This window comes from Arachis hypogaea, chromosome 6, assembly GCF_003086295.3.
Source record: "Arachis hypogaea cultivar Tifrunner chromosome 6, arahy.Tifrunner.gnm2.J5K5, whole genome shotgun sequence".
Lineage (NCBI taxonomy): Eukaryota > Viridiplantae > Streptophyta > Magnoliopsida > Fabales > Fabaceae > Arachis > Arachis hypogaea.
In genome coordinates, this window is record NC_092041.1 from 9,451,828 (window position 1) to 9,461,870 (window position 10,043).

Consider the following 10,043-nt stretch of genomic DNA (forward strand, 5'->3'; position numbering starts at 1 on the left):
AACAAACTGAGACAGAATGGATTGTTTTTCCATTCAAGTCGATCATATTCAACAAGGTGAAAGATTCTTGAATGGCAGTGTCGGATCATGGTAGCAGGAGGTGTATAAGTAAAGAGTAACTTGGCAAAGTTTGGATCAGAAATCAATGTATTCCAATGCTTGCAAACACATCTACAAATAAGAACAGATTTCATGGGAAGCCTAACAAAGATGTCGGTAATTATATCGACCGGAAGACTGGCGAAATAAGAATTTCGTATTTGGGATTTCCTGGCAATTAAGTACAAAATAATTTAGAAAAAGAGAAAGAAGAAATTTACGATGTTGTTTTGTGTTACTTCATGGAGAAACAAAATATACCTTACCTAACCCGACATTGAAAAAAGCATTGGAAGAGAGATTTTATCATTTTTTCCATCATTCTCACGTGGCAATGATTGCTGGGAGAAGGCAGGCACCCGGTGATTGAAGCAAGTGAAGTTGAAGCTTTCAAGGGGAGTTTACTGATTTTTATAACAACCATGCTAGCTGAATGAGAAAATCAGTTACGAATTACGAAAATAATTTGTAAAGAAACTTTTAAATAAACTTTTAAAAATCCACAAACAATAGCATCGGCCACATTATTTTCTGTTTTTATTGATCAAATAAGAATAAGATCGGACTAACCTTAGACCAAGGATATATATACAAATGCCAAGTACCAAAATAAAAAGAATCACTTTACTTCAAATGGTATAATATCTTCTCATACTCATCATTTAATTTTATTTGTGCATTTTATACTTTGTCACAAATGCTACAATAGTTTGATAAGTAGTATTTATAAATTTTACATTAGGTCGAAAAAAATTTAATCATAAACCTATAAATATAAAATTCAATCCTTTAACTAAATTAAAATTAAATTAAATTAAATTAAATATCATAACAAGTAAAAAATTAAAAATATAAACTAATAACCTAAACTAAAATTAAATATTATAATAAGTAAAAATATAAACAACTTGAGGTTCACCGAAAAAGTATGTTAAATAGGGTTGTCAGGCTGTTTCGATTTTTAAAAAAGTATCACTTCAATTCAAATTTCAAATGGCTTGCTTTTGATTTTATTTTTAAATTTAATTATTATATAAACCTTTTAAATTTTTATTTAACATGAGTTAATACAAGACTAAAAAAAAAGTCTACTCATTTTATGTTCATATATATATTGCATGAAATAAGTGAAACAACTTAATGATAATAACTTAAATCTACTATAAAAGTGATAAAGGTATAATAGATACTGTATGCAATAATAAAAAAAAGGTAGAGTGATATGAATTAAATTAAATATCATAACAAGTAAAAAATATAAACTAACCAAACTAAAATTAAATACTATAACAAGTAAAAATAATATAAACTAACCCGAGGCTCACCGAAAAACAGGTTAAATAGGGTTGTAATGCTTGCTTGGATTTTCAAGGAAGTACCAGTTATGCCAAGACCTGGTGCAATGGGTAGTAATTTGGATAAAGGAATGTACGCCAAGTCGCCAACAAAGAAAATTGAGGGTTACTGAAGCTAAAGAATAGGGAATATGCGCGTAGGTCGGTGTAAATTGATAAAAAAAAGTTGTTGAGGAATGTGTATTAGGGGTTTGGATTGGATGAACTTTTTTTGGAAATTCGATTACAAGCAGTTTGGATTTTCAGTTTTTTAAATAAAAAAATTAAATATATATAACAAGTCTCAATATTAAATTTTAAATAACCAACAATAACATAACAAGTTTTAACAATATCTTAAAATGCCAACGATAGCATAACAATAGAAATAAAATTATAGGTTAGTTAAAATAAATAAATAAACAATATTTTGAATATAAAATATTTATTAAATAATAATAATACATGAATAATAGAAAAATGTATAAGAAATTGAACATGTTATAAGTATAAGGTTTAATTATTCTATTGGTCCCTATAGTTTCGCGAAATTTTCAAATAGGTCCCTATACTTTTGTTCTTTTTAATTGAGTCTTTGCACCAATTTTTTTAATTGGGTCCCTATACTTTTTTTCTTTTTATTTGGGTCCCTATACTTTTTTTCTTTTTATTTAGGTCCCTATACCAATTCTTTTTTTTAGTTGGGTCCTTATAAAATTAAGCCAATTACTACTAAGGAGGACTTAATTGAAAAAAAAAATTAGTGCAGGGACTCAATTTAAAAGAAAAAAAGTATAGGGACCTTCACGAAACTATATGGACCAACAGAGTAATTAAACCTAAGTATAATTGTAATATAATAATAAAATACTAATATTATAGCACATTGTGCGGTTTGGATTGGATTGGATCAGTTATAAAAAATAGATCCAAAATCCGATCCAATTCAACGGTTTAAAAGAAATAGAATCCAATCCAATCTGAATTAGTACAGTTTTAATCGGTTTTCGATTTGAATTGGATTGGATAAACGGTTTAATTTAGATTGATTTGGATTTGAACATCCTAATGTATATTGATTTGTTGAAATTGGTTTTTTGTTTATGGATAAATTATTATCCTTGTTTAAAAATATTCAAAATGCTAAAGATATTGATAATAAAAATCAAATTTATCTTATATTTTTATATTTAAAAAATCAAATTTTTATATTTCGTGGTATCTTTTTTATCTCATCCATGGTCATTTATAAAGTTTGGATTCATATATATATAGGACGTCAGAGAGAGATTAGAGATTTTGTAACATCATAGATCCATAGCAATTTCAGTAACAGAGTTAGGATTCATATATTTAACGTGTAATATTCATGGCTCATGAGGAATTTGCCCAACAACGGGGTTATTAATTATGGTTAACAACCTAATCACTATATCTACCTACCGTTTTCAGGGGTGGACTAAAATCCCTACCAAAATCTCCACCTACCACATCAACAAACAACAAAAATCTCTGTTGCCATTTGCCAATCCTTATATCTCCCTTTGTAAGGTGTGCTGAAATAAGATGAGGGTGCTATGGTCAACCTCCATGGGCTTTCAAAAAGCCGAACCATGTTAGTGAGCTTCAGTTAATCAAATATTAATAGTTTTTCAATTTAGTGCCCATCACATTTGTCTCAGCCTACTTTGATCTTTCATTCGTTAACTTGAAAGGTAACTAACGGTGTCTCTAAAAGTTTTTAACAAATTGAATGTGGAATTCACGATAGATTTTTCTACTTATGCCTTTTGTTGATTCCTACTATCAAGTGTCTAACTCCCCCCTCCCTCTCCCCCCATTCTGATTCTTGTTCATAATCTCCCTTAGAATATTTGAATCTGCTTTGTTGGGGCCATGGAGAGATGAACTACGAAGATTGTTGATTGGGTGCTCTTTGATGAATCATTGAGGTCGAGCGGAGGCAAATGATTCGTAATCAAAACCGAAACAGGAAAAGGAAAACCCATGGACAATATTCAGTAGGTGATTAAAAAAAGATTCTATTTTGGTCTTTGGTACTTTTGTTTAGCTTATTTTTATTTTCTTTTTTAGTTTGGTATGATGCCAGCCTTCTGGGTTTTCATGTAGTAGCTTGGAGCTTTCATGATTGTTAATCGACTTAACTTTCCGTGAGATTGAAGGTTCCAAATGTTTCAAGATTTTTCTTTCTTTCCTTACCTATTGCTATTTATTTAAGTAATTTAAAAAGAGAATTGTGGTTTTGTGTTTGGTAGTAGGAGAAACCTCAATTGCTGGATCTGCTCTTCTTACTATAAAGCAGTGTTCTGATCATAGATCTTTGTGCCAGGCTTGTGGTTTGGGGTAGTGGATTGATCTCTCTCTCTCTGCTTAAGTCAGGTCCATTCTCTCTTTCCCTCTCTTTCTATCTTCCAATGATTGTTACTTAAATTTTATTAGTTTTAGAAACATACTACTTACATTTAAAATTCAACTTTTGTTCAGCTTTTTAATTTAATAATATTATTTAATTATTTTTTAATTAAGTCACTTTATTATTTTTTAGATGAGCATATTGTTAATCATATCTAGTTTAAATTTTATTTAATTAGATGCGTCTGTTTTAATTTTTTTAATTATTATAATAAAAGATTGATTAAAGAAATAAGTTGAAAGATACTTGGTTGCATTGATAAAAATATACTATATGATAAAAACTCAGGTAATATATGTTTAATAATTTTTCCTACTTCTAAAAAATATTTTCGACATTAAAATTTTATCCGAAAAATCTGCTTGCAATCTACTATTTTTTAGTAGTGAACTAGTGTTTTAATGTGTATATAATAAACGACAATGATTAATATATAATTATTCAATCATGTTATAAATATACTAAAAATTAGTCTCTAATTAACCATTTTATATACAAATACATATTTCGCATTTTATAAAACGTTTTTTTTATATTGCTGTCAATAAATTTGATTATTCTAGTAACTGAATTATTTAGTTCTCTTATTTTTAATATTCAAAATTTTAAATTTTATTTTGTTAAAGATGATTAACCCAATAAAATTAAAATAGAGATTACAAATTAAATTGAATTAATTTAAATTATTTTTTAAATTATAATAGTTTAGAAAAAGAAATTTTGTTATTGGGAGAGTGAGTGAGTGAGTTAGTTTTTATGAGTGATTAGTTAGTTACTGTAACTTAGTTAATTCTGTTAGTGTTTGGAGGAATGGCAGTGGTCACTTAGTTAATTCTGTGTCCTCGTGTGTATAAATCGATATAGTTACATTAATAGTAATTTACTTGTACAATTTGGATATAACAAAATTCATGTTCTTTTTGTTATATATTGTGATCTTGGTAATCAAGATCTCTAATATGGTGTCAGTCTGAAATTATATTTTTTAACAGTTTTGCAAACACTCTTAAATAGCCAGAGACAATATATAATTAAGCAACCAAATAGAAAAGAAAACTATTCATTCATTGTCATTTTATAGTTCACAAAATACAATTCATTCGTTTTGAGGAGTAATTGGCCTAAGAATACAAGGAATCAGAAATGAAATTGCAAAACTATAAATAACAGAGCTAAATAAAAACCAAATACATACAACACACTTTCCTACTGTTGTTCTAAAAGAGTAATCCCCATAACCTACTGTTGTTATGGAAATCACAGAAAAGTAAAAACTATCTAACCAACTCATTTTCTCTAAATGATGGACTATGAATGCTCCGATGCTAAAGACAAACGGGCCAGCAAGAAGCGCTAAGAAAAATTTTACCCAATAACCTATTTTATGGTTAACTACCAAACAATCTAACATGCCTCCTTCCCATTTTTCAACTAAGCACATTTCTAATTCCCTAAGAATGTATTTCAGGTAGCTTTCAAGAATAGCAGAAACCACAGGACACAAAAGAGCTAAAAGCATAGTAAAGACTTTACCAGCTTCAGAAATAGGGGTAATATCCCCGTAACCTATTGTACTTAGAGTAACTACTATGAAATAGACGGCATCCACAAATCCCACAAACTTCTTTATAGACTTACCCTTATTAGATTTATCCTTAAACTTCCCGAACATGCAAACTAAACCCCCAACCGAAAAACAAATAAAAAGCCATGCCAAAGGTAACCCAGTACATTTCTTTTCAGGAGATAAGGGTGGGCCACTGTTACCATCTCCCTGAAATTAAACAGAGTAAACAATAATTAGTGATTAAATAATAATTTTTTATAGAATTACCCTTATTAGAATTATCATTAAACTTTCCGATTATGTAAACTAAAACCCCAAACAAAAAACAAAATAAAAGACCTAGTAAAGGTAACAAAGTAGTTAATTTCTTTTTTACCCTAGTAGAAGGAGGGTTAGGAGATAAGCGTGGGTCACTGTTATCATGTACCTGAAATTAAATAGAGTTAACAATAATTAGTAATTAAATAATAATTTTTTTATAACAAATAAATTAGAAATATCTAAATAGTAATGTTAAAAAGAGTCATATCTTAATTATGTCCAAAAAAATATTTTAATTATGTATTTATTAAGTTTTATTTTGAACCATTAATTTTTAATAAATATTTAAAAAAATTGGAGTTGACTTTTTAATTATTTCAAATATTTTTTTAAGAATAAAATATATTTTTTGTCTCTAATGTTTACAATTTTTTAAAAAATACTCCAAACGTAAATTTTATTCAATTTTGTATCTAGTATTTTCGATTCATTCAATTTTGTCTCTAATATTTTTGATTTGTGTCAAAACTATTATTAAAAATTTTCAATTTTATCCCTAACCGTTTACGTCAAGTTAACGTTTAGGTAATTTTAACACAAATCAAAAAGGTTAAGGATAAAATTGAAAACATTAGAATTTTCAAAGAACATGACTTAGAAAAGCAATAACAAATTAAAACTAAAATTGAAAATAAAAACCTAATATCCCTTAGTATTTAGAAAGGGAAAAAACTATGTAGTGGCACTGGCATGCCTTGGAACATAGTTATTAAAATTATACTGGATGGATCGATTCGATTTTTATCGGTGAATCAAATTCTAAATTAATTAGGTCAAACATTCTTAAAGTGTTAACAGAACATGATATAATTTTTTATTATTGGGTAAATTTATATACACACCTGTAGAGAAGTTGAGCTATTGGCCTGGAGAGAGGAATCTATCTCGGGAGATAAATCAAGTTCTCGATCCTGAAATCAAATGAAACAAAAAATTATAATAGTTTTAGTTCTTATTCTTATTTTTGGTACTTTCAAATAAATATAACCAAACTAATTAACTTAAAATACAGGAAAGCAATAACAAATTAAAACCAAAATTGAAAAAGAAATTAAAAATGTTATTATAGTATTTAAAAAGTAACGGACGATTACTATTCTCCTTGGTATTTGCAAAACAAATTAATATTTGTCACTAAAATATTTAATATTTTTTAAAGAGCAACTATGATATGAATACTAAAAATTATATAGACTTATAGATTTGTGGTGATATATCTTAGAACATAATTATTAAATCTGGATTGAACATTTGATCAAAAAACAGATAAATCAGACCTTAAACTAATCCAATCCAATATTCTAAAAATATTAACAGAACATGATATAGAAAATTAACACACCTGTGAGAGGTTTGAGATAGCCAAGCGATTTGGCAATCCGGCTTCGTCAAAATCAAGTTCATGTGCCTTGAGATCAAATGAAAAAATAAATATAATAATTTTAGTTCTTATTCTTATTTTTTATATTTACAACAAATTGAATATATAGCTATACTTATTGTAGGACACTTAGAATAAGTGTCTTTATTTAATAATACTGTGACACTTATATTAAATTTTTTAACGGTCACTGGTCACTATACTGAGTCAATGTCTCTCACTCTTTCTCATTTGCAGATTTACTTCCAATTTCTTCCACCCTGTTATTCACGCTCGTTTGATATGAGAAGAGAAGAGATGAGAAAGTATCACCACAGCGTAGCCTTCGCCACACTGCAGTTTGCGTTCGCCGATTGCCGTCGCCCTTCTCTTCCCCTCTTTTACGAGTATGAACCCTAATCTATTCTGTTCTTTTCACATTCTGCAGTGAAATCGCAACTCGATCATTCTAATTCAGAGCTCTCGCAACAGAGCAACCAAAAACTTTCACGGATTTCGAATCAATCACTCAGGCCATGGATGGTATATCTTTCTTCTTTCTTTTTCATGTTTTTTATTTTTATATCTATGATACACGTAATCTCCAGGGAGCAAATTTGCAAATTTAGGGTTCATGAGGATCAAATTTGTGTATAATCATAATTGAAATTTGAAAATAGGGGATACTATGACTTTGATATGCCTTAAACGGATTTGTTAGCATTGAAGTTTCATGACTTTTATATATAATTGAAGATGTCTCCTTGTATTTTATTCTTGCCTAATGTTTTATATCAATAGAGTATGAGGGTTCCAAAGAAGGTGCTGTAGTTCGCTGGTATTGAGGATGTGTTTACTTCATAAAGAGGATCCACTTAAGACACTTGGAAATTTCGACAAGGTTTCATTAATTTTTCTCTTCTAGATTGTTTAATTTTATAATCTCCCATTGATGTATTTATTCTGAGTATTGAAAAAGCAAGAATAGCATTATGCTGAATCTATATATATAGCTGAGGGGGCTCATAACAGTAGTAAGGTTATGTGTTACTCTTAGCTTGGATGTAAGTTGAATGTGATGAATGAGTATAAATTTTCTATGGCAATTATTTGTAACATTTTTCACTTGATGCTTTATTTATTTCTTGTTACTGTTGTTATTATTACTTATTAGTATTGCTACTATTGTTAATTATTAAATTTTTCTATCCATTTGGGTAGTTGAATGATGAATTTAAGCGCTCCCTGTCAAAGAGTGTTATCAGATGCAGAATAGGTTGCTCATTTTCCTTATTGTTTCCTAAAAAAATAATATAAAGATATAACATATAATTTGACTGACTTGTATAAATCAAATCACTTTTATATTTTGAACTTAGATTAATTAAATGTCACTTTTATATATACACTTCATAATGGTTGTCTCATGAGGCAGATTTCAGGTGAAGAGGTATTAACAACAGATTTCTTATTGTTCAAGTACTCCTCCTATGTGTATGTTTTAGAAGGAAAAAAAACGCACTTGCATATTTAATATGAAAAAAGTTTGCAGGGTGGTCCAAGTTCTAAAAGTCCTATGTGTATTTTGCGGCTGTAGTTAGAAGAATCAACAAATCAGGAACTAAATCAGAGGATTTCAGTGTTCAAACTTCCCACCAAGATCCTTGTTTTGTATTTCTTGGATAAGCATCCGAATAAATAAAATAAAAGTAATGCTTCTAATTAACATACACGCAATATAAATGATGAAGTTTATTGTTTTTATGGTCATGAAAATATGAAAAATGATTGTTTATATAAATTCCTATGATACTTAACGGGCTGAGATACAGGCTGACCCTGTAACCTCCAGAGCCCAAGTTAGTTTACTTAGCCCTATATCCTGAGCTTCTGGCCCGCATTATTACCAAAAACAGTACTAAACAAAATATTTTGTATATCGACCAAAAAAAAATATTTTGTATTATTTTCTCTATGAACACCTGAAAGAGAGAAATGGAAGGTACCGAATATTATGAAAGCAAGACATCAAACTGATTCTAACATTCTAAAAAATTTGAACATACCGGTGCCTGGTTTGAGATAGCCGTCTGATAAGAATGATTTGAGGATTCAAGAGATAAACGGACTACTTGATTTTCAGATTGATCCTAAAATCAAATAAAAAAAGTTTTAGTTTTTATCCTTATATCAGAATAAATTATTTAAAAAAAATAATATCGTATCATATAAAAAATATTAATTGAAGTAAAAAATATATAATATGATGTTAATAATTTTATTCTAAAATATATTTTTAAAAATATTATTAACAAAACAGTTTTTAAATAATTTAAAATACAACAAAAATAATTCATAAATATTATATTTTTTAAATAATAAAAAAATTTATATTTAGCAAATGAGTTATCTATTAAATATAAATTTTTTTGACAATATCTAAATAAATAATTTAAAAAATGTAAAAAAAAATTCAAAGCTCTAATTTTTTTTATTTTTAAAAAATATAATCATTTATAAAATTATCAAATTTTAATAATAAAAAAATATTTTCAAATTTATACATTGTACTATAATCAGTAATATTTGAATATAAAAAAATTTATATTTAGAAAATGACTTATCTATTAAATATAAATTTTTGTAGCAATATTTGAATAAATATATTAAAAATAATATTTAAATAATATTTAAATGATTTAAAAATATAAAAAAATTTATAAATATTATATTTTTTGTAAGTTATAAAAAAAATTATATTTAAAAAATGACTTATCTATCAAATATAAATTTTTATAACAATATTTGAATAAATATTTTAAAAAATACAAAAAAATACAAAACAAAATTTAATTTCTAAACTTTTTTTTAAAATATACCATTCATAAAATTATAAAATGTTAATAATAATAAATTTATGAACGTCAC

General features: G+C 27.3%; 1 long non-coding RNA gene across 5 annotated transcripts; it reads left to right on the forward strand.

Moving 5' to 3' along the window:
• The first annotated feature begins 2,903 nt into the window (after nt 1-2,903).
• On the forward strand, nt 2,904-8,240 carry LOC112695876 (uncharacterized). 5 transcript variants are annotated; one of them, XR_011862142.1, is made up of 7 exons: nt 2,904-3,148; nt 3,303-3,454; nt 3,564-3,616; nt 3,710-3,833; nt 7,374-7,474; nt 7,564-7,658; nt 7,917-8,240. It is a non-coding gene; the product is annotated as an uncharacterized lncRNA (long non-coding RNA). The 5 variants fall into 5 exon arrangements; XR_011862143.1 differs by having other exon boundaries at nt 2,987-3,148; nt 3,303-3,458; XR_011862140.1 differs by having other exon boundaries at nt 2,987-3,148; nt 3,528-3,616.
• The last annotated feature ends 1,803 nt before the right edge of the window (nt 8,241-10,043 follow it).